This window comes from Danio aesculapii, chromosome 1 (assembly GCF_903798145.1).
Source record: "Danio aesculapii chromosome 1, fDanAes4.1, whole genome shotgun sequence".
In the NCBI taxonomy this organism is placed as follows: domain Eukaryota; kingdom Metazoa; phylum Chordata; class Actinopteri; order Cypriniformes; family Danionidae; genus Danio; species Danio aesculapii.
This window is the reverse complement of record NC_079435.1, coordinates 15,388,840-15,415,285: the sequence shown is the minus strand read 5'-3', so window position 1 is coordinate 15,415,285 and position 26,446 is coordinate 15,388,840. Positions and strand designations below refer to the sequence as shown.

At 37.4% G+C, this 26,446-nt stretch overlaps 1 protein-coding gene across 1 annotated transcript in view; it reads right to left on the bottom strand.

The window, feature by feature from the left end:
* atf7ip (activating transcription factor 7 interacting protein) overlaps positions 1-24,259 on the bottom strand; it is a 46,461-nt gene extending 22,202 nt beyond the window's left edge. Inside the window, exon 1 of the mRNA XM_056456684.1 lies at positions 23,972-24,259. The gene's annotated coding sequence lies outside the window, so the exon portion shown is untranslated. The remainder of the gene's footprint in view (positions 1-23,971) is intronic.
* Between the last annotated feature and the right edge of the window lie 2,187 nt (positions 24,260-26,446).

The window sequence follows — 26,446 nt, the reverse complement described above, 5'->3', positions numbered from 1 at the left end:
ATATCGATCTCCTTAAGGCTGATACTTCTGCCTTACTACCGTTGATTAGTCTTAAGCAGGTCGCACACCGGAAGCACTGCCGCGCAGTGCCACTCATTTCAGAATTCTAAACATAGGTTTCCATCAGGGTACACACACTCGGCGCCCAGCCACAACTCAGGACACTGTTCATTTTTCTGCCGCGCCACAGAGTGCCATCTGATTAGTTTTATGTTAAATATCATGCGACTGTCCGCGTCTGGTGTGTGCCGAGCGGCGCTTCCGGTGTGCGACCTGCTTTACACGTATGGTCTGGCGCAGCCTTTGCACACTCGTAGACACTTCACAGTGGTTGACGCCGATCCTGACGTGCACCTCTCAAAGAATGTAACTACACGTTGAAACAACACGTAGAGCAAGCTCTGCGATTGGTCAGCTTGGTAGAGTTGACGGGTGTGGGCAGCGCAGAGAGTCGCGGGAGTGATCCAATTGGAGTGAGTGTTTAACAAGTGTCGGGTCCCGTTGAGTAGCTCAGATGGAGACATTTGTTTTGTGTTTACTTTATGATTAAAGTTATTACAACTCCGCCATTCCTGTCTCTGAATGAGCGAGTTTGAGCTATTTGTACAGTAAGGTAGCATTACAGGCATTTCTGGTGTAAACAAAACCTCTGCCAATAAACTCGATACAGAGGAACATAGAAATCAAACTACCAGTTAGCGTTTCTGCTATTGCAGAGCAACACAAAAAGAACACAGATGTATATATCCATGGCTAAATTGCAAGAGATGTGCCGTAAGTAATAGCAATCACGCGATGCAGAAGTATAATTCATCCTTTAGCAAATTACTGTGCACTGGGTAATAACTGTAGTGTGGACACACTAATGCTGGCAATGTGCTGTTCAAGAACCCATCTGTAATGCTGTTTTCACACCAGACGCAGTATGCGCACACAAATTGTGCTATTTGCACGTAAATAGACGAAAGAGTTTACTCGGTTCATTCGCACATGAAATGCGGTTCACAATAGATGCAGATTCGCATCATGGGCAGGGCTTCTGTCCACCCAGTGACTAGCTTCGTTGGTTAACATGGTCTAGTAGTTAACATGTTTTTTTATTGAGAGAGTAGCTGTGCTTTAGGAGGGCTGAAAAACAGCTTAGATTCGTTCAGCGCCTCTGTCTTAAGTCCACTACATCCTTTCAGTGGTGCACCCAGCACTGTGAGTTCATCAACTCCTCCAGAAACTATACCTGGATGATAGAAGCTTTCAGCGGTGCTTCTGGCTGAGCCAAGCCCAGTTTGATGAGCTATTCTCCCATGTCGGCAGGAGGATTTCCCTCGGAACACCAACAACAGGCGCTACGTCATAATCACGCCCATACTAGAGCAAGCCTATTGATTAACCTGATTGATTAATGCGGCACCAATGTCTGCTAAAGTTCAGATTTTCCAATCTGAGCGAATTTGAGCGAATCGCGCAATTTGCATGTTAAGTGCGTGAAAAGCTCAATTCGAGCCACGTCATTCAAGCCACCTCATTCGTGCTGCAAGATGTCTATTCGTGTCTTTGCATTGACTTAACATATAAATCACTTGCGCTTGACGCTTCATCCATGACATGATCTTTGCGTTTGCTATTTTTTTTATGCACACTTAAACATTTTGCCAGTTCCTTACTAATTTCTCACTTTCACAAAATTAGCATTCTGATGCACAATTGGAGTTTTGCTTTGCATATTGTAAAACAAAAAGGGAAGGGTGTCACTGTTCTTGCTTCTCTTTGACTTTGTTTTAGTATTATGATGCGGCGGTTGCGAAGTCAGATTAGTGATGTTAGAACTCATTTTGTTTTGCGTCCAGTAGTTTGAATACTCATTTTTGTGTGCTTGATGTTAATGACATTACATAAGATTCTTCGGAATAAAAGTCACACAATGTTTCATATGATTTGTTACGTCCATATGAGGTCCCCTCACTCAATCATCCAACACGTCCATGCTATCACTATGTGCTCCAATCATTGCCCCCCACCTTTAATGAATACAAAATACAATAATTGTGGAAATTAACATGCATGCAGCAGTCACCAAGCTTTTTTAAGAGAACTATAGGTCGCCTTACCTTAAAGAGCACACTAAAGACTGCAGAACCAGTGGGAAGGGAACATAGCATAAACTTAAACATTTGCACTTTAAAACATACTGATTCTACCACAGTAAACAAAAGTAGCATTATTGTATTCTGCAAAACCAAACTTAAAGAATAAAATGCCCCCAGCAACCAGAACAGCCTACAAGACCTTGCTCTAATTGAAGAATGGACAAGCACTCAAAGAACGAGAAACAGAAATGTGTACTTAAATATGTGTTGGTAAAACTCATGGAAGGTAGTTCACTCCCCATCCCCCAATGCTGCAGAATGCGAGCAGTCAAATCGGGTAGAAAGGGCAGACATGGATTGTACTATCATTTTAAAAAGGGGTGTGGAGACATACAGCTTCATTTTGAAGCAATGTAGAGCATGACAGGCGATTTTAAATGTTCCTACCATTCGGGCTTATAGAACCCTAGAATATTATACTGTGAATATTAAATTTCAAAAAACACACATAACTCAGATGGAAGGTCAGACGATGCCAAAATTACAGGAATGATTAATTTGATATTTTATAATAAGCATTTCCCAATTTCTAGCTTATTAGCAATACAACACTGCATGAAACATTGAGCAGACATCGTATCCAACAGCTGGATGTTTTTGGCTGCCTCTCTAAATAAATGCCCACATGCATGTTTTACCCTGCACTAACAGGTACAGCCTTTACACTATCATTAGGAAACTAATTAAAAGCACAATCTGCAGTGGTATAGCAATGAAATCATTTAGCCTAGCTGTGACCTTGCACAATAAACTGAATAGAAAAAATAAACATGCATACACTCCTCATTTTACATTCTTAGACAGCATGGCCAAAACATTTCTGTTCAAAAAACTATTACAAAAGGTAACCGCAGCTATTTTTGTAAATCAACGCTATTAAAATGTTTTTAATAAAGCTGTTGCTTAAAAGGTAATATTCAATTATTTATTGTTCTCCATTCATCTTAACGAGTTTTGGATAGTTTAATCCTTTATTTTTATGCACAATTTGGCAGAATTATTTAAAATACCCCCCAACCAGTTGTGACAGAGTTCAAAAATGACTAAGTAGAAACAGAAGCTTGAAAGGAATATACCATTTCTAAATTTAGGGGGAGCTGGAACATTAGGAGCTAATATAAGATCCAAGATTAAATCCAAGATGTTAAAACAGAGAACGTTGTTGGTTCATTGTTGTTAAATACTTAGAAATAATCTAAAGTCTTAGACTTTGAATCCTCTAATGCAACAACAGTTTTCATGAAACGGCTATCATTTTCCATGCTCAGCCAGCTACACACAGATATGACCGGCAAAAACTGGCTGAAACCAGTTGAGACTAGTTATAGGTTGTCATAGAGATCTCATGAATCAGTTTCAATTTGGATGTTTCTGGTATAGGATAAATAACCATTTTATTTGCTAGATTAAACTTTTAATATACATATTATTATTATTATTACTACAATTTTAGTCTGAACACTTGATTGTTTTTAAAATAAGCAAATGTTATTATTTTCAAAATCCACAAAACTGTTAAATAGGTTGATGTTAAAGGAATTCAGATTAAGCAGTAGATTCTACAATCCCTAATGACTAGAACCAAACACGGCACAACAGCAGTGAAGCATGCACATTGCAGCTACCACTGAGAGCCAGATTTCAGCAAGATCTTTTTAAAATCCCCTCCCCCATTCAACCATTTTAAACGCTGTGCACTGCAATGACACAAAATGGCCACCAGCTCGCCTGTGGGCAAGTTAAACAATTGCAACTGCAGTATTTTTGAGAACTAAAGATTATTCTATTATTATGCTAGTTCATACTTTATCTTTAAAATCACGCTCATTTTTTGTTGTTTTTTACTTTCAGAGTTGTTCTCTTTAAATAGGGTTTCATTATTATTAAGGATACAAAAGACAGGGCAGTGTGTTCAATCTGGTTAATTCCACAGTCTAATCTGATGTTATTTTTGTTTTTTGCTTCTTTACCCGCTGAAGAAACTGCTTACTGTTGCTGCTGAAATCTTGCTCACTAATTATGACAGCAGCATAACAGATTAAACAACTGCAAAGCCTAATTGCCTAATTTGATTTAACATGAAGTTTACTGAAATTAAGATAGATGTGCCAATATACACGGTCATAAATGACAAAATTAAGTTTTGCATTAACATTATTTAAATGTAACCAACATGACCCCCAAATGAGAAAGGCATCAATTGATCAAGCTAAAGTTTCTACTTTTGTTAAACTATACGTTGGTGTAAGGGGGTTTAAGCGCAGAGGGTTTTATGTAGTTAATTTAGTGTATCTGCAAGTTTCTAAGAGATACATTTAGGAGGTTTTAAGGCCTTATTACCACAAAGAATTCAATTTAAGACCAATTTTATAGTACCAAATTTGCAAAAAAGCACATCACAAATAATTTCTATCCTTAACACTCATTATTGTATATAAATGTATGTGTTTGAACTGACTAATAATTACTACTAATAATAATACTAACAATAATGGGTACTTTGTGGTAGGCCTAACATTACTGTTGTGCGGGAGATGAAGCAAATCTGAGAAATGTCAGGTGTTTTCAGACAGAATTCCTAACTATTATTAATAACAATAAAAATTTTACATTCGTTCCTCCAAACTGTATTAACAAGACAACCAAAACATAATTCTGCACTGTCTATAAATTATGATTATTATTATTAATTGAAACATATTACAACAATATTTTTTACGTATAGCTTTTGTTTTATACAAACTTATTTTCAAAGCCCAGTTTTTTGTTTTGTCTTTTTCCAACTGCACAAATGTAAGGTAAATAAATCTACTCTGTGGCACTACAGGTACAGCATATTACTATCTTTCTACTACTAGCAATGAAAATCTGCTTAATATTTAACTTGCAAACATCTGACCACAATAAACTGCACAGAAGAAATTAAATACAACAGATTTTCCAAGCCCCAAAAAGAAGAGCGCCAGAACAACATTTACCCATTTCATAATCATCATGAACCAATGGTAAATTTAAAGCGTGAGTTAAGTTTTCCAGAAATTTTATATTGGGGCCTGCTGCATTCCAGACAACTTAGAATTTCTGAGTTTTCCGACTTGGAAATAACGTCTAGAATGCCACTAGAAGGTGGACGTCCAACCTGTGCACTCGGGGCAGATTGAAGAGCCCTGACTTTAGTCAGATGCATCATTTGACATCACTTCACAGATTGTTGCTACATCTGCTTTAACAAGATTAGCACATAAACTTTCCAATGTTGACAAGCCCAAATAAGTGGGAGCCCTACCAATAATGGCTACTTCTAAGAACAAGATTACCTAGTGTAATATATAAGGTTTATTTTGTTTTTGTTAGCTGTATTTAAAGGACAGCTAGCATTTTCTATTCCTTTTGTTTTAGCCATAATTGGCGCAATAACATGAGCATGATGTAGTGAAAATGTGACAGTGATGCGTGACTGACTAGAACACATTGAGGTCGGAAGTGGGACATTTTACTGCTGAAATTCCCACCTCCAACTGTGTCCGGAATGCAGCTTTAATGTAAATGCTGACAACAATGATTAGTTAAAATCTTAGCAAAAGAAATTATCAGCTAAATCGGCACAGAAGCAACAAAAGATGGCGCCATGCACTTTAATCAAACATCAATGAATCAAAACATAAATTGTTTATTTGTGTCAGAGTAGTTTCTATTGTTGTTGCCACTGATCTTTTCCCTGAACTTTCAATAAGAAGAGACCAAACCCTGCTACATACCCTCAAATTTATCAATTCAAAAATTGGCTAAACAAAAGAGTAATCCCATATCAACATGATCAGTCACTTGGATAATAAAAACACATTTGCCTATAAAATTGAGATCCATTAGATAGGCATGCGAAGATTTAACAACCTCAAATACAATATCTGAAGACCTAGCTGCCACTTTCGTTTTCCACTTTCATTGATCACCTCAACCATTCTCTTTTCATAAGTTTCTCTAGAAAAATAGATATCTTGTGTAGTCCAGACAATCAAATTACACCACATTCTGACATTACAATGTGGCCTTCTCAAAACCTGGTTAGACTGCAAAGAAACTTTACCAGCTGTATCACAATGACTTAACGGTCTGGTTCTTCAAGACATGAACCATTATCCAAGTGTAGGGCCTACAATTTTCTTGAAACAAATTCTCCAAGAACAAGACTGAATATGCCCAGACCCGGTAAAATCAAATACTTTAAGACCAATATATGTAAGATTACACACAAGAGATCACATTTTCAGTAAAAGTAGCAACTTGTTGCTATCGATAACAAATACCAAACCAAGCCTTGACTCCAAAAATCTTAATTAATTAGTACTAGAAGCTTATGATATCAAAGACTCAACATTAAAAAAGAAAAGGACCTTATACCGCAATCTTCAAATGCAGGCCACTTTCTTCTTGGAGGCAGAACTGGTAAGCCTGCTCTAGCTTTAAATCAAAAGGCTAGCACAAAAATTGAGCAAGCTGGGGGAGGGGCCTGGGTAGAATTGTACCATTAATTGTGCAGGGGTGTTACAAAAATGTCAACAAGACACTTATATAGTTAAAAATGAAAAAGCATCACCATCTGCATAATTACACACAACTGCAAGAGATTAAAATGACTTCTTTAGTTGATGTGCCATGATTAAAATGTTTCCATCGTAGCATTAACTTGGTGGACATCCTCAGACACTCTGAAAACCAATATGGAGAACTGTTCAAAAATAGCGCATTTGGTTTACGCAAAATGTCAAACTAGGTTAAATTAGATCTGGAGCACAGAAACACTGCAGTGTAGCTCCACCCTCTTGCTGCCAAGTCACACAGCAGAGCAAACAATGGAAAACTACTGGAGAGTACAGAGCATACCATTAGAGGGACTGAGAGGGGGCGACACTCTAACTTGTATCGGCAAAGGAAGCCAGGTGGAGTAAACAGCACTCTACAGGTTTAATTGATTGGTAAAAACAGTATCTTCTGCCTGTAGTTTCAGCAGACTACAATAATAATAGCCAAGAAACAACATGACTGAGATAGAGATTTTAAATAATAGTTTATCTGTTTGTTGATCATGTAATTTAAATCTAATGCATGATAACAGGTGAAGAGAAAAGCTGAGGGAAGTTTCTCTTTTTTAATAATGTACAGTCAGAAATTGAATTAAAAAATGAAAATGGGAATGCAAGTGTGGACAGTTTAGTCATAATTTTGCAGATATGTTTTGTTTACTTTCACTCTAAGATATATAGCGTAAAGAGCAGAAAGGCTAACCAGCAAGAATCTGATATTCTTGTCCTCACAAGACAGAATGTGAGAGAAAAGACACCTCTACTAGATAGAATCTGCCTAGCTATTAAAGTATGTTAATTATTCAAACAAATGAGAAAAAAGCTTAAACTAATAAATCTTGGTTACAGGTTTAGTGGCAATATCAAAGCAGAAAATTGCTGCATGCAGTTAAGGTTCGTATTAAAAACGACTGAGGATACAAAGATGCATATTGAGTAGTCACGAATTTGACATTTTATCACATTACAATACCCTGGCACCTAAAGATTGAATGAACTAAGGCTAAAAAACATGTACGTAAATAAGTACATAAATAATGCAAAAATAACGCCAGGAATTGCAGGGATGGGGGGGATCATTATTTTACAATTTCAGTTGGTGTCTCTGCTGGCATAAAAATGATTTGTCACTTACCCTATGGGATAAAATAAAACTCATGTTGTCACATTCGGTGCTCGGATTTAACTTTTTACACTGAATGTTTTACAATTCAAACAAAAACCAGAGTAAGCACCACTTTTTGGGCTCGGAAACCCCTCTCAAGAGCACTGTTGCACTGGTAAACCCCATAATACAACACTGACTCCGCAACCAATGTGGTGGTAAAATGTTACATGCTTACCAACCATTAGCCAATCACTTGCCTCATATTTATCAGCTTTTATTAACCATGAAACAGTGTGCTTTGTATATTTAGTGTGATGGAGAAAATGTACTATAGTGACAAATAGTGACTAAATAGTGACAAGTGACCTAACCCTAACCCTATTGAGTAATTTCTATGACAAACAAGTCGGGAAGAAGATACTTAATTTTTTTACATTTAACATTAGATTACACATCACTAGAGCCTTTATTTTCACGATACATTTATACAACTAATGACACTGAGATGCAAATAAGCATGCTAACATTGGGTATATGAGTATTGTGACAAAGGAAGCAAGATAACCCAGGATTCTGTTTAGTGGGGATTAGAATGACCCAGGCACATCAAATGTGGAAAAAAAACTTCATATATCTGAGTTAGTGTATAAAGGTTTCACACAAACAACATAAAATCCACACAGACACAGATGTGTAAGCAGAAGCACAGATAAATAAGCTAAATGATCTATACACTATTCCAAGTTTTTTGGATGCATCAGTTTGGATGAGAAATCCAATCAAAATACTTCCAGTATGACTGAAAAGATAGATGTACAGATGACGTTGCATAATTTCTGTAGCTTAACTAGCATAGCATGGGGCTAAGAATGTAACACTGAGAAGCAGTCGAGAACCAACAGTACGGTGCTCAATTACTTTGTACTATCTCTACCATACAGTATTATTATTTAATTTTTTTTTTAAGTTTAATTAGGTCAGCAACTAAAGCCGAACTATCAGAACAGAAAAGACAGATAAAACTAGATTAACAACACTTGATTATAAATGACAGTCTTGTAGAAAACATTTAAAAAGTTCCCATCCAGAAACTGTAGCTAAATTCACTGGTTGTTAAATATAGTAGATGGCACAACTTATAAGAAAAACAGATGAAATGGAAACTAAAGGCAACGGTGGACTATACCATTATGTGTTGCATAGGGGCGTGTCCACACAGCGCCAAGAACAAAAAGCTGCAGCATTATGTTCTAATTCTACAGTACCACAAATACAAACATACTCATTTTCTAACAAGCATGTATGCCATTTATTTAATTAAGGAAGCCAGGAGAAGTCAATTATGAGCTAGCACAAAATATATAAGTGTGGGGGAAGGGAGCCAAATAAGGGTGTATATATATATATATATATATATATTAAGTTTCACAAAGGCTGTATCAGATTACAATCTTGCAGCAGATGTTAAGCAGCATGCAAAACGCAAAATAAGGTTAGTTCATCTCGGTATCATTGTTTATATTTTTGTCAAAGCTATTTGAGTAAAGCAAATTAATTGTTGCATCATTGCCAAATTATGGAAATGCCATGTCTCTCTGTCTAAAGAATATGTTTAGAGGCAAATCTAAAAAACCAACATGCATATAATGATAAGTTACCTATATATTTCTATATGGCCTTTGTGGAAACTGCAGTGTGTATCTGTTATTAGTTTAGTGAATATTCTTGTTACATGACACGCAAATCTATCATCTGTTCAATAGTCTATCTTGTTTGTCCTGAGTTATTGATTTATTATTTTGATCCCAGTATCATACTGTATCTAATATTTGATGTTGCGCCTACTACTACACTGTAAAAATGCTGGGTTCCACACAATTCTTTCATGTCGTCCCAACACAAACAGATTAAGTAAACTTACTTGTTTTTGCAAATTTAGCTTGATTAAACATGAAACAATTATGTTATCCCCTCAAAAAATCTCAAGAATTGTTGATTCAGCTCATTATAAATAGGAAGTTTGAACAAGCAGCACAAATATATTTTGAGTGTACATAGTATGAGAAGTAGACTGTCATGATGAATCTACATTCATTGACACATGAAAATGTTCTTTATCAGATGGATCTTAAGATATGTAGTTTACCCGATAAGAAACTTGTTATCGTTTACTCACTCTCTAGCAATTAGTAAATGATGACAAATCTTTCATTTAAATTCCTAATTGTGACACCAATCTGTTGCCACCCTAAAGCTAAATTCATAATGAATTACACACTGATTTTGCATGTTGCATTTACTTGATCAAATACTACAACTATCATGTGATCACTTTACATACATGTTAGTTTACAATAGAATATTTAATAGAATGTGTTTGCTTACAGAGGCATAAACAAAGATGTACACGTGTCCCTCACTAACTTTTAGACTTTTTAAAGTTTAGACTCAGTGTAAAATTAAATCTCTTAATTTTCACTAATTTAACAGACATCTCTTCTTCGTTGGGATTTTGTTGCTCATTCGCAGCATTAAGAATCACTAAATCACCTAGAATGCAAAATGGCTGTATCTTTTAAAACGTATACAATTTCTAAAACAGTATCAATACAACACAAATAACTAATGACCTCAGAACCTTGTTTATAGTGGCGTTGTGCATTCAGGAAGTAAAACTGTGCTGCTACAACCGGTTTCAGCCAGTTCTGTCCTATTCTTCACACTCAGGATGAGTAGCTCTCATTCTGCTTCCATTACTATCCCTATTTTTGTGTTGCTTTTTAATGGGATTGTTATGAAATATTTTAAATATTAATGACCAAAAGGTAAACTAAAGCCTTTTTCGAGCTAATTATTAATAGTCGGCAACAGCATTAAAAATTGTGAAAATTTGTTTCATTATTTCTCAGTGCACAAAACAGTTTGTATAGTTTGAGTCATACACAAACAAAAATGCGATAATGGTCTGGGACTAATAGCTAGCGACATGAAACCTCTGTTCACAGTGTCACTGTGTAATCAGGAAGTATAGCTGTGCTCCCACAACCGGTTTCAGCCAGTTCTGTCCTATTTTCTTCACTCAGAACACAAGATGCTCTCTCTTTTTAATTTTTGAGTTGGCGGTTCATTCTGCTGTGGCGACCCCAGATTAATAAAGGGACTAAGCCGAAAAGAAAATTAAGGAATGAATGAATGATTTGCTAAGATTGTTACATTTCAGAAGAAGCACATTTTCTACAGAGATTTAAGTCTGTGCCTTTAAGTCACTCCACCATTTATGAAATAGGCATAAAAACTAATAAATGAGCAATTGCAATGTATTTTCACATTTTTATAAAGTACAGCACAAGCAGAACATGTGATATAACAGCACTGATTAACAGAGCTCAAAAGGGAAGGGAGCACTCAACCATGTACTCATAGAACCACGGGTTAAACACTGTGCTTGTCACTGCACAGTTAGCATCTGTAATTGCATTTTAATAAAGTACACACAGATCTGATGTCTGTGAGACTATTTGTCTACAACTTTCACATGACATACAAGTTAAAACAAACGGGGAAATATATAGCACAAAATTGTAGCTACTCTGGGATTCAACACACCAGAGTCATTCCCCTCCCCCACAGTGAACTGCAACGTGTGAGTGGAAAAGTACTGACAGAAAGGGCTGTGCCATTTAAGAGATCTGTAGGGGTCAAACACAATGTTTCGTAATTTTATAATTAATTAAACGAGCACATTTTTCGTCTGACATAAAAAAATATATATACTGCTTTTCAATTATAACTCGAATGTAACTATTACAGCTGTGGAATAGGGTGACAATCAGGGAAAGTAGGATAATCCAGTGATAGCTACTTGGTGGCACGAAACATTCAGAAAACATGCTATAGGTAGTGAAAATCAAGTATGACTATCCATCATTAACTTAGTCTTGTTGTTTGATAGTAGATCTGAAGAGGCACATTTTCAATAGAGATTTAAGTGCTTTCAAGTCATTCCAATATTTATAATATTAATACATAAAATGAAAAAATAGAACAGTTCAATGTACTTACATTTTTTAAGTACAACACAAAGCAGAACATGTGATATAACAGCACTGATTAACAGAGCTAAAAAGGGAAGGGGGGCTCAACCATGTACTCATGGAACCACGAGTTAAACACTGTAGCTATGGTACTGCACAGCTAGCATCTGTAATTTCATTTTAATAAAGTACACTCAGATCTGATGTCTCTGGGAAGACTATTTGTCTATGACCTGCATGTGACATACAAGTTATAACAAGCGGGGAAATACATGGCACAAAATCATAGCTACTCTGGGATTCAACACAACAGGCATTCCCCTCCCCCACAAGTAACTGCAATATGTGAGTGGAAAAGTACTGACAGAAAGGGCTGTACCATTTAAGAGATATTTAGGGGTGGAACACAATTTTTTGTAATTGTATAATTAATTAAAAGAGCACACTCGCCACTCACAGAGAAAATAAAAATACCATATTGCCTTATAAGTTGAGGGCTGCACAGTGGTGCAGTGGGTAGCAAGTTTGCCTTACAGATAGAAGGTCACTGGTTTGAGCCTCGGCTGGGTCAGTTGGTGTTTCAGTGTGGAGTCTGCATGTTCTCCTCGTGTTTGCGTGGGTTTCTTCCGGGTGCTCCGGTTTTCCCCACAAGTCCAAAGACATGCGCTATATGAATTGGGTAGGCTAAATTGTCCCTTTAGTGTATGTGTGTGAATGAGTGTGTATGGATGTTTCCCAGTGATGGGTTGCAGCTGGAAGGGCATCCGCTGCGTAAAACTTGCTGAATAAGTTGGCGGTTCATTCCGCTGTGGCGACCCCGGATTAATAAAGGGACTAAGCCGAAAAGAAAATGAATGAATGAGTTATAACTTGAATGCAACTATTACAGCTGTGGAAAAGGTCGACAGGCAAGTGAAGTAGGACAATTCAGCTACGGCTATTGGAAGCACAAACATCCTTTCCGCTTGTTAAGTGTGACGTCACGTGAAGCGGCTTCCAGGTTTAAGCGTTCTATCAAACTGTATGGGGAGACTCAATGCTAATGCTAATAATAAACGTTTACAAAGCGATGTAATACTTTTGAAAATCACGATCGCAATATAAATGTCCATGCCTAATATCTGATGGCCAGAAAGTGATTAATTTTGTTATAAATTGTTACAATTTTGGCATTTGTGATGCAGCAAGCCCAGATAATGCTGTGTACACTATGACTTAAATAAATTCACTTTAATGTGTGATATGAATAAAAAGTGATCATAAAAGAATATTTTCTCAGTTCAAATGAGTGGCGGCTTGGACCCGAAAATAGTATTACATACGTCACCAACACGTCACCACTTAACAAGCGGATAGGCACTGAAAATCAAGCATGACGAGCTATCCATAACTTAGTCTTGTTGTTTGATTGTTTGATTGTAAATCAGAAGAGGCACACTTTCCACAGAGATTCTGTGCTTTCAAGTCAGACCATTTTGTATTATAAGCACATAAAATGAACAAATAACACATTTCAATCTAGTTCCACTTTTTTTTGTAAAGTACAGCACAAGCAAAACGTGATTTAACAGCACTGATTAACAGAGCTTAAAAGGAAAGGGGGCCTCAACCATGTACTCATGGAACCACGGGTTAAACACTGTAGCTATGCCACTGCCCAACTAGCGTCTGTAATTTCATTTTAATCAAGTACACTCAGATCTAATGTCTGTGAGCAAACTATTTGTCAATGACCTTCATATGACATACAAGTAAAACATACAGGGAATTGTATAGCACAAAATTGTAGCTACTCTGGGATTCAACACAAGCACAGCCATTCCCCTCCCCCACAGTGAGCTGCAATGTGAGTGGAAAAGTACTGGCAGGAAGGGCTGTACCATTTAAGAGATCTTTACGGGTGGAACACTTTTTTTTTGTTATTTTATGATTGATTAAGAGCACACTTTTCATCTGACATAAAAAAAATTCTATGTTGCTTTACCATTATAAGTTGAACACAACTATTACAGCGGTGGAATAGGTTGACAGGCAGGTGAACTAGGACAATTGAAAATTCAACCATGGCTATTGTAGGCACAAACATGCTACAGAGGAATTACCAAGCTACGTCACACATGACGTCACACGGGTTCCCGGTTGCAAAAGCAAACATGTCGTGTTGTGGTAGGATGCCAAATTCAAAAATCCCAAAATAAAAAACGTAACTTTTACTGTACACCACACAGCTTTTAATGCCAACTGCGAACGTCTTTGGCTAAAAGGGTGCTGAATGGAGTGAGGACCTAATTAAAAATGCTGGACACTGCAGTTCTCATTTCATATCAGGTAAGTTCACGCTACGCTGAATCATACACATTACTCGTTTTTGATTACAGATTTTGTATTTTGCCTTTCACTTGTACGGTGGCTCTGAACTGTCAAAACACCTCTCAAAGTGATTTTTCGGATATGAAAAACAGAAAAAAATTGAACCCAGTTCGGAACTTTTTTATGATGGACGAAAGTTTCAGAGGCAATGTGTCAATACAATTCACACAATGTGAGGTCCAATTTATTTTTTGACGTGCGACAATTACGGACGAAAATTTCAGAATTGGTGTGCAATAACCTTTCTAGTGTGTGCTTTCAAGTCAAAGCATTATTAGTATTATAAGCACATAAAATGAACAAATAACACATTTCAATGTAGTTTCGCTTTTATATAAGGTACAGCACAAGCAGAACATGTGATATAACAGCACTGATTAACAGAGCTTAAAAGGGAAGAGGGGCTCAACCATGTACTCATGGAATCACAAGTTAAACACTGTAGCTATGCCACTGCACAGCTAGCATCAGTAACTGCATTTAAATAAAGTACACTCAAATCTGATGTCTGTGAGACTATTTGTCAATGACCTTCATATGATATACAAGTAAAACATACGAGAAAATATATAGCACAAAATTGTAGCTACTTTGTGATGCAACACAAGCAGTCATTCCTCTCCCTCACAGTGAACTGCAATGTTTGAGTGGAAAAGTACTGGCAGAAAGGGCTGTACCATTTAAGAGATCTTTAGGGGTGGAACACATTTATTTTGTAATTTTATGATTAATTAAGAGCACACTTTTCACCTGACATAGAGAATTTCTATATTGCTTTACAATTAGCTGTGGAATAGGTTGACAGACAAGGGAACTAGGACACTTTAGCCATGGCTTTTGGGGGCATGTGATGTCCATGAAACATCCTATTGGCACTAACAATCAAATATGACAAGCTATCTATAACATAGTCTTATTGTTTGATAGTAGATCTCAAGATGCACACTTTCCACAGAGATGCAGGTCTGTGCTTTCCAGTCAGACCATTATTTGTAATATAAGCACATAAAATGAACAAATAACACATTTTAATGTAGTTTCGCATTTTTTATAAAGTGCAGCACAAGCAGAACATGTGATATAACAGCACTGATTAACAGAGCTCAAAAGGGAAGGGGGGCTCAACCATGTACTCATGGAACCACGGGTTAAACACTGTGCTTGTCACTGCACAGCTAGCGTCTGTAATTTCATTTTAATAAAGTACATACAGATCTGATGTCTCTGGGCAGACTTTGTCTACGACCTTCACGTGATATACAAGTTGTTAAAACAAACGGGGAAATATATAGCACAAAATCGTAGCTACTCTGTGATTTAACACAATAGGCATTCCCCTCCCCCACAGTGAACTGCAATGTGTGAGTGGAAAAGTACTGACAGAAAGGGCTGTACCATTTAAGAGATCTTGAGGGGTTTAAGGTTGTAATTTTACGATTAATTAAAATAGCACACTTTTTGTATGACAAAAATAAAAATACAATGTTGCTATACAATTATAAATTGAATGCCACTATTACAGCAGTGGAAAATGTCGGTAGGCAGGTGAAGTGGGACAATTCAGCCATGGCTATTGGAGGCACAAAAATCCTATAGGCACTGAAAATCACGCATGACAAGCTATTCATAGCCTAGTCTTGTTGTTTAATAGTAAATCTCAAGAGCAACAGTTTTCATAGAGATTTAAAGCTCTTTGCACACTGATGTCTGAAATTTTCGTATGCGTTTTTTCCTAATACTATCTGAAAAATTTGTCACGTACACAAACCTTGCACACTGAGTCTGATGTGTATTAACAAAGACTATAGAATACACAAGACATGTCACTCACATACTTTTGAATGAGGAAAAGTGTAACTGTCAATATGGCAAATGAAGCCCCGCCTTCTAGTACAGGAGCCAATCAACAATCTCTATAAAATGACAATTCTCCGTGGAAGGGGCTCGGACTAGACATGAGTTTCTGCAGATTTTGGGTGATTCATAACATAAAAAGAAACCGTAAGCTTGGCAAGTAGTTTTGGAGAATTTGATGTTTCCCCATTCAAACAGAATGCCCGAGTATACTGCCTGAGAGGCGTATCAAAGATGGCCGCCGAGTGAAACGATCTGCCTTAAAGGGACTTTGGTATTAATTAATACATTCTGAAAAACACGCACATCATTTCGGAGTCAATTCAAGCAGCAATACTTTGTTCTCCTCTCTTCTTCAAGGAAAAAGAAAGAGGAATATGCTACATATTGTGTTCATCCAACACTAGAAAGAGAGTTCAGCTCATTATCAAAGATCTGCGCTGGATGCAAAGTTTATTTCAGGAAATGAGTGGAATTTTGATACATTGCTTGTGATACTTCACACGATTACGTATGTAAGCAAATCCAGGGCAAACAGGTACCTATATCGTTGCAGACATTATAATAAATGGCGGCTGCGTTGACGTATCAGAGCAACGCAGCGAAGATTTAACACAATAGGCATTCCCCTCCCCCACAGTGAACTGCAATGTGTGAGTGGAAAAGTACTGACAGAAAGGGCTGTACCATTTAAGAGATCTTTAGGGGTGTAAGGTTTGTAATTTTATGATTAATTAAAATAGCACACAGACCAAAATAGCGAAGCGGATCATGAGGCGATCATAATGTCTATCAGTACGTCAAATATATGGACACACACGCACACACACACAAGACCCAAGCAGCAGCAGGGGAGAGGTGCGCCAGTCACAGAATCCAGCATATGGGTTCTCAACTCTCTGCCACAGTCTTTATTTTATATTATCTGTGAATCAAGTGACGGCATTTTGTATTTTGCCTTTCGCTTGTACGGTGGCTCTGAACTGTCAAAACACCTCTCAAAGTGATTTTTCGGATATGAAAAACAGAAAAAAATTGAACCCAGTTCGGAACTTTTTCATGATGGACAAAAGTTTCAGGGGCAATGTGTTAATACAATTCACAATGTGAGGTCCAATTTATTTTTTGACGTGCGACAATTACGGACGAAAATTTCAGAATCAGTGTTCTATAACCTTAAGTCTGTGCTTTCAAGTCAAGGCATTATTTGTATTTAAGCACATAAGATGAACAAATAACCCCTTTCAATGTAGTTTCGCTTTTTTATAAAGTACAGCACAAGCAGAACATGTGATATAACAGCACTGATTAACAGAGCTTAAAAGAGAAGGGGGGCTCAATCATGTAATTGCAGTTAAATAAAGTACACTCAAATCTGATGTCTTTGAGGCTATTTGTCAATGACCTTCATATGATATACAAGTAAAACATATGGGGAAATATATAGCACAAAATTGTAGCTACTTTGTGATGCAACACAAGCAGTCATTCCCCTCCCCCACAGTGAACTGCAATGTGCAGTGGAAAAGTACTGGCAGAAAGGGCTGTACCATTTAAGAGATCTTTAGGGGTGGAACACATTTAGTTTGTAATTTTATGATTAATTAAGAGCACACTTTTCACCTGACATAAAGAATTTCTATATTGCTTTAAAATTAGCTATGGAATAGGTTGACAGACAAGGGAACTAGGACACTTCAGCCATGGCTTTTGATGTCCATGAAACGTCCTATAGGCACTGACAATCAAGTATGACAAGCTATCCATAACTTCGTCTTGTTGTTTGATAGTAGATTTCAAGAGGCACACTTTCCACAGAGATTCAGGTCTGTGCTTTCCAGTCAGACCATTATTTGTAATATAAGCACATAAAATGAACAAATAGCACATTTTAATGTAGTTTCGCATTTTTATAAAGTGCAGCACAAGCAGAACATGTGATATAACAGCACTGATTAACAGAGCTCAAAATGGAAGGGGGCTCAACCATGTACTCATGGAACCACGGGTTAAACACTGTGCTTGTCACTGCACAGCTAGCGTCTGTAATTTCATTTGAATAAAGTACACTCAGATCTGATGTCTCTGGGAAGACTATTTGTCTACGACCTTCACGTGACATACAAGTTAAAACAAACGGGGAAATATATAGCACAAAATCGTATCTACTCTGTGATTTAACACAATAGGCATTCCCCTCCCCCACAGTGAACTGCAATGTGTGAGTGGAAAAGTACTGACAGAAAGGGCTGTACCATTTAAGAGATCTTTAGGGGTGTAAGGTTGTAATCTTATGATTAATTAAAATAGCACACTTTTTGTATGACAAAAATAAAAATACAATGTTGCTATACAATTATAAGTTGAATGCAACTATTACAGCAGTGGAAAAGGTCAGTAGGCAAGGGAAGTAGGACAATTCAGCCATGGCTATTGGAGGCACAAACATGCTATAGGCACTGAAAATCAAGTATGACAAGCTATCCATAGCCTAGTCTTGTTGTTTCATAGTAGATCTCAAGAGGCACAGTTTCCATAGAGATTTAAAGGTCTTTGCACAAGACATGTCACTCATATACTTTTGAATTGGGAAAAGTGTCACTGTCAATATGGCGACTGAAGCCCCATCCTCTAGTACAGGAGCCAATCAACAATCACTATATGGTGAATAAAACCCGCCTTCTAGTACAGGAGCCAATCAGCGATTGCTACAAAATGACAAGTCATTCCCCTCCCCCACCGTGAACTGCAATGTGTGAGTGGAAAAGTACTGACAGAAAGGGCTCTACCATTTAAGAGCTTTTTAAGGGGAACTTTTTTTTTTATAATTAATTAAATGAGCACACCTGCCCTGACATAAAAAATAAAAATACTACATTGCTTTACAATTATAAGTTGAATGCACTACAGCTGTTTAATAGGTTGAAAGGCAAGGAAACTAGGACAATTCAGCCATGGCTTTTGAGGGCACGTGATGTCTACGAAACACGCTATAAAACTGACAATCAAGCATGACAAACTATCCATAACTTAATCTTGTTGTTTTAATAGTAGATCAGAGAAGGCACATTTTCAATAGTGATTTAAGTCTGTGCTTTCAAGTCAGACCATTATTTGTAATTTAAGCACATGAAATGAAGAAATAACCCATTTCAATGTATTTTCGCATTTTTATAAAGTACAGCACAAGTAGTAAAACATGTGATTATAACAGCACTGATATACAGAGCTCAAAAGGGACAAGAGAACTCATCTATGTACTCATGGAACTTAGGTTAAACAGCAAAGATCTGATGTCTGTGAGTAGATCATTTGTCTACGACCTTCACGTGACATACAAGTTAAAAAAAACGAGAAAATACATAGCACAAAAACGTAGCTACTCTGTGATTCAACCCAAGCACAGCCATTCCCCTCCCCCACAGTGAACTGCAATATGTGAGTGGAAAAGTACTGGCAGGAAGGGCTGTACCATTTAAGAGATATTTAGGGGTGGAACACAATTTTTGTAATTTTATGATTAATTAAAAGAGCACACTTTTCATCAGACATACCAAAAAACCAATTATAAGTTGAATGTAACTATTACAGCTGTGGAATAGGCCAACAGGCAAGAGAACTAGGACAATTTAGCCATAGCTGTTTGGTGGCACACGACGTCCACAAAACGTGGCTGTCCATAACGTAGTCTTTTTGTTTGATAGTAGATCTGACTCCTCTACTGCATCTCCTGTTTCTCTGCACGACTCATCTGAACTCAACTGAATGCACCTTCAAGTAGGTCTGGACTATCTTTGTTACAGGGCAAGTGCACAGCACAGAGAAGATTGATAGACCCCAACAGTTGTTGATGGTTAGAAGGATCTCTTATAATGGATCTGTTTGGATTTGGATTCACTTCCATCAGCTCTGATCCCTGGAGTCCAAACAATGTTTGTATCCCAGTGATGTGGTGTTAGTAGTGGGACAAGGTTTTCCATCAGTGTCCAAATCGCACAGTCTACAAGGGTATGCTATGTTTTAGAGTACAATAATGCACAAACTGGTCAAAGCATATTACAGTTATTTTCTGGACTTTACTTACTTATAGAAATCTTCATGAAGCAGGCACAAGGTCACACATATCATGAATTATGCTGATTATCTTATAAATATTTGTCAGTTCTCTCTCCTGGGTTATTGACTATTTTGTAATAAATGGTAATGCTTTGGCTTTACACTTTATCATCTTATGTTTTAACATTGTGAATGAAGAGTGGGAAATTTCACCACTACAGATATTTGAACACCTGAAAAAGGGTAAGAAAAATAATAGCAGAATGTTATTTTTCCAGTTATTTATCAACTGCAGATAATGACTTGGAAGCCTCAAAAGCAGCGAAACAATCTTGCATCTCCACTGCCAATAATATGCTTACTCTGAAGGTGTGGGGTACAAACAGAAGGTTACAATCTACGTTGTTCTCGCTCAAATGAACCATGCGAGCCATTTACATATCACGTCTTTTGCTAACTCAAGTTCATTTTTTCAAATGTAGACATGTGGAAAACCCACACAATTACATAGAGGAAGCATACATAGAGGAAGCCTCTTGGACAACAACAGAAGACATATTCTGATCTTGCTTCCGGGCATTTGGTTGTTTATCACAACAAGTCTTGTCCATAAACATGTTTTGACTGTTTAATTAAAAAAATGGCATGTCCTGTGTTGTCGTTCCCATTTCTTGTTGCATGCGCTGAGGAATATACTCTGTAAACCAGCAGTGAGTCTGGCTGCAGCCTTTTGGTATAACACAATTGTGCTAGGCACACTTAAAAAGGGTGCCAAAAAATGGCATGGTATGGTTTTTGATTTCGTTACTTTTGAAAGTGGAAACAAAATCTCTTTACTGTTGTTCACAAAGTGTGAACACACATACATAAACACTGAAGTGTCTATGAGCAGATATATGAGAGATTCGCTGACAATTCAGCTGATAGACATGGCTTTCAAACCCTCTAATGACAAATATTAAAATTCCAGGTTGGAATAAGTTGGGAAAAGTTTTGTTTTCTAACATGCTCTAGTTTATGTCGTTAAGTAGTAACTCCTCACTGAAGAACTTGCACTCGTACACAACAGCAAGGGCAACAGCATCCCCATCAAAGCACATTCTTTAGGATGAGGAAGTCAAAAGCTGCGTTTCTATTGTCGTGCCTAAAGCGTGCTAGTGCTAGGGGCCAGTTGCTTTTCCACAGTCATTTCTAAGGCCTGATCAGGCCTTGTCGAGGCTTCCTTTGGGCCAATGGCCAGCCTTTTTGGTCCACCACCATGGGCTATATAGGGCCAGCTGGGGTTTTGTGGTGAGGTAAAAGCAAAGTCAGAGTTTGCCCAAGTCAAAAGGGTCTATGGCCATTTGCAATCATACACAAGAGTAGGCTACATGTGCATACATATAACTACTGTTCAGTTGATGATATTGCATAAAACATCCCTCCATTTTTGCTTAAGATCGCCCTTAGGTTTCTATATTAAATTTAAGGGTGTTGCATAAATTGCCCTTCCGTTTGTTGTAAGACCACTCGATGCACTATGTATATACAGTCGGATGGTGATTAAACAAATATAATAAATGAAATGTAGAAATATAATTTAATGCTGTACAGTAACGTGTAGGTAGTTAATGGTGTCTCTATTTTGATCATTTCGTGATGATGCGATGGAGTGCTTTATCTGCGCAATTCTGATTTGAGTTTCTTCTTCCCGCTGAGCGGGGTGAGTTGTGTGATGTTTGATTCGAGGGGGGTTCGGGGGTTTGCATGGTGTGCCGTGAGCTATTGGCCTGACAGTGGATATGCGATGTGATTTCGGCCTCACTGCTAAAGCTATACAGCTATATGCTGAAGAAAGCCCTGGCTCACACTGGCCCAACAGTGGAAAAGAGGCTAATGATGTACCGCACAGAACCTGCTGGGGAATGGCTCCAAAGAATTGTTTTGTTGTTTTTTTGTGGCAAAGAGAAGTTGAATCATGTATTTTACAAATGATAAATTGAGTGAAAGTAAATATGAATTTAGAAGCCATTTTGGAGGTGTCGAAGACCAGCTGGGCTGATCACACCAGTGTGATTGTATGTGTCAAAGGGTTTAGATTACAAAGATTTTGCCCATTTATTTTCCCAGGTAAATTAATCACAGGTTATAGTCGATTGCTTAGCAAAAGCTACAAAACACTAAAACACTGTTGATTTGGCATATCCACCAGTGTCATCCCTTCAGGTGTTCTTATTTTTCTGGACAAGCAGACAAGTTTTCTGTTATTTTAAATGGTAGTGCCACGTTTGTTGAGTGCCTGTAGCGTAGCAAAGTGCTAAGCGAGCGTTTTGCAGTCTATGTATTTTCAGCCTTTGCACGTTGAAAAATGCGGCACCCATCAGTGTCACTTTTGAGCTATCCAATTACAGTCGAGGAAGGGCGGGGCAATTCCACACAACTGTCAATAAATAATCTGCTAAAGATTTTTTTAATAGTAAACTTGTAACGGTACAGCAGGGAATATTCTGTATCATATTCACATGATTGTTGAGTTTTTAGAATGGCAGATTTGGTGGACATGCACCTAAAAAAGCTGCTGTCGACTGGCAAAACAACACAGGATCAGCCAGTGGCATAAGCTTAGGGGATGGGGAATTGTTAATTGGGGCTAATTGTTTTTTGACAAATGAAGGCGTGATGAGGGAAATCTGTTTAAAAAATCTTTTGAAAACCATTGTTTCTGTGTGTGTGCATGCATGCATGCGTGCATGTGTCTTTGTGTGCATGTGTGTGAGTGACACTACTAGTGGCACATGAATTATATACTCCACCTTTTTAGTAAAGTAATTTCAAGATTTGTTTGTCTCAATATTTTGTATATATTTTGAACATAGTAAATGTAAATAAATACAGCAAAAAGAATGCTCAAATAAATTAAATTAAGATTTTAAGAAATGCATTTGAGAATTCTAAACATAGATTTCTATCAGGATTCGTTTCTGCAGTGCCACAGAGTGTCATCTGAGTAGTTTCATTATAAACAACATGCGAATGTGCGCGTCTGGTGTGCAATACTTCCAACTGTCATATGCGCACCGTGACGCTGCGCTGAGTGGAGCATCTGGTTTGCGACCCCCTTAACTGAAGCTGTTTTACTTCACATGTAGTGGGTCACCTCAGGCAGGTGACATCTTGAGATCACATGACTATACAAATACTAATTTATTCATCCCAGTCCCTGTTATTTGGCACTTCTGTGCATAGAATAAAATTAATTATGGTGGTAATTTTTTTACAGTAACTTTTTCAATCAATGCTACAATTATTCAAATTTCAAATGTAATATGAATTTACATGTGCATATATATATATATATATATATATATATATATATATATATATATATATATATATATATATATATATAAGTGAAATCATATTATAGTGAGCACTTAAACCCCCTATAATATGAAATCATATTATAGTCAAAAACTACAATCAATAAACTATAGTCAATCCCCAAGACATTAAAAAAACATTCAGTTAAATTTCACCTTACATATTAAACGTATAATAATACGAATAATCACTTACAGTACTTTGGAAGGCTACTTTTTAAAATGTAAACTTGCACTTAAGAATAACTTTTTTATTTAAACTTGCACTTATGAATAGTTTAACATTACAACTGATGTCCAATATGTGACAAGTAAATCACGTTACAGTTTACATTCAAACACAACTGAAATTGAAGACAACAAAACTTAAATTATGCATTAATTTAAGAAAATAACTAATTGAGAAATGTTTACAAAATACGATTCATTTTGCAGAACAAACAAACAAGTGTGGAAAACTCACCCAGTGCTGTTTCAGTCTGAGAGCCTCTCAACCGGTATCTCCAAAAATTCGCGACCGTGGTGGACTGTTTCGTATTGTGTAACGTACGTTTAAAAACAGCACATCAGCAAACGCGGATTCTGTTGGTAACGTCTTTATCGTCACGCAACGGAATCACACAGTCACACAGATAGCTCACAGGGAGACTGACTGTAGGCTACAGTGAGCACAGGCTGACAGCAACTCTACAGTGTAGTTCGCTTGCCGATTCGCGCTCTCTTCTCTTCAACCGTACAACAACAGGAGGAGGAGACACGGCTTTCGCGGGACACCGGGACAATCGAAAATTAAGCGCCTCCTACCTACAAGTCGCGTGTTCAAAATGTCCGTCGATTAATACTGTAGTCAACAGTAACTACACTAGTACTACAGGGTCAGAGAAACTAACTTTTCCCGTTGGTTCAGTTATGTTCTCATTCTGTGTTTGTTTGTTATAGTTATGTTATTATAATATTCTAATAGTTGCCAAAGTTGTTATACGTTACGTTAATAACGGAAGAAATATCATTTAGGCTATGTGCCTAACACAGCTACAACCTAACACCGTGTATCATCTAGATGAGATTCTGTTTTGGGTACTGTCACACATTTAAAACCCTTTCGACTGAACACCGTCTTTGTTCAGTATCATGTACTGCATCACAAATGTGGTAAGAACGGCTATGGTTATACCTACAACGTATTTGGTTAATTTAGAGTCGGACAGGAAAATAATTTGAGTCATTTTTCAGTGAGTTACCGTTAGATTGATTCATGTATTGTTGATTCCCTAACAGAATCGGTTCATATGAGTCATTTGTTTGCTAATCGAACTGCCCCTTTAAGCAGTAGCTATAGTTTTGGTTGTCAAAGAACATCATTCGTTCAAGAATCAGAGTCCTGCCGCGCTTGAAACGTGAATGAATAGCAGTGCAAGAAAAACCCAATGTTTGGGAGCAGAAATAAATAAACAGATGTAAAAAAATAAATAAAAGGCAAATTTTCTCAAACATTTATACACACTATTGCTGTGTTGCTGGATAGTAATGCAAGAAAAGCCTGAACCGAACATGATAAACAATTGAAGTCGTTTTATTTTATGCATGCACGTTTTTTGTAGAGCAGCCTTGTAACATAACCAGACGGTGTTGTTATAGAGGGGGAGGGTGTGATGGTGAGAGTGGGGGTGGGAGATTTGACCCATGGGAGGAGTTCTGTTCTCTTGCAGGTTCATATAATAAATTATTTTTCAGATCGCTTTTTTTAGCAAACCAGAATAAAACGTGAGCAATTAAATTTTCTAAACTGTTTTTGAAATTAGGTGCACACACCAACACATGATTTTATGATGTATGAATGTATAACACATTTTAAATGACTGATTCACATGTAAACACGTTCAGTTTTCACACTGCAAAGAAATCCAGTAAAAATCGTGATGGCTAAATATAGGGGACATACTTTATATTCTCGTGAAGGTCAGCCATTTTGTTGTTATGACTTGCAGCATGTGAAGCAAGAGACATTTCTCTGTTTAAAATGTCTACTAGTTGCAGTACCGCCTGTGAGCTGTTGGGGAGCTCACAAAGATCATAGGAACACTTTATGTAATGTAACCAATATAAAGCAAGCTTTCTCTTAATGAGGGCTATATTTGCGTACACACATTCATCCTAATTAATAAAAACATAAAATATGAATTATTAAATGAAAGAGCTATATTTAGTGTGTTATTTAAGAGTCTTCTACATCACATCTACCTTAATGTTAAATTCCATTGGACTGATATTTTGAATGTATTAAGTTAGAGAGCGTAAAATGTGGTCTGACAGTAGGCTACACTACATTAGTACACTACCACACTGACTAACCAGTATACTCTTCTCTCTGCTCACAGAGCGGGAAGAGCGGTTGGCTCCGCCCACCATTTCAAGCCAGGAGGAAACTATTGAAACGACAAACCAAAGAGACAAAGACGACGATATTTTTTTATATCGTCTAAAAAGCCACGATAAATAGCGCAGTCTAAATGAGTCACTTCAATTCAGTTACCTCAGTGTCAAAGCGAGCGCTTCAGTGTCACAGTCTGAAGCAGGAGAAGCAGCTCTGGTGCACACATAAAGAGGATTACAGGATTCATTTGATTCAAACTGATTGTGTTGAGTCAGAACAGAAGGGTTTCTATCAGTTAAAAGCCTAGTTACAGTGTTTGACATACGTGACAGAAAAAAGGAAAATTCGGATGGACCGGTTGAAAGCTGTGTGAACCGAAGAGAGTGGACTGATGTCGGGTTACGATTCTGTATCGCTCCGCTCAGCGGACTTTGCGAATGCTGTGACGGAGTTCAGTCTTTTGTCGTAGAGCTCCCCCTACAGGCTAAATGTAGGAATTGCCAGTGCTCTCAAATAACTGCTGAACTTGCTAATCTTTTAGTAAATGTGTTTTGGAAGCCAAAA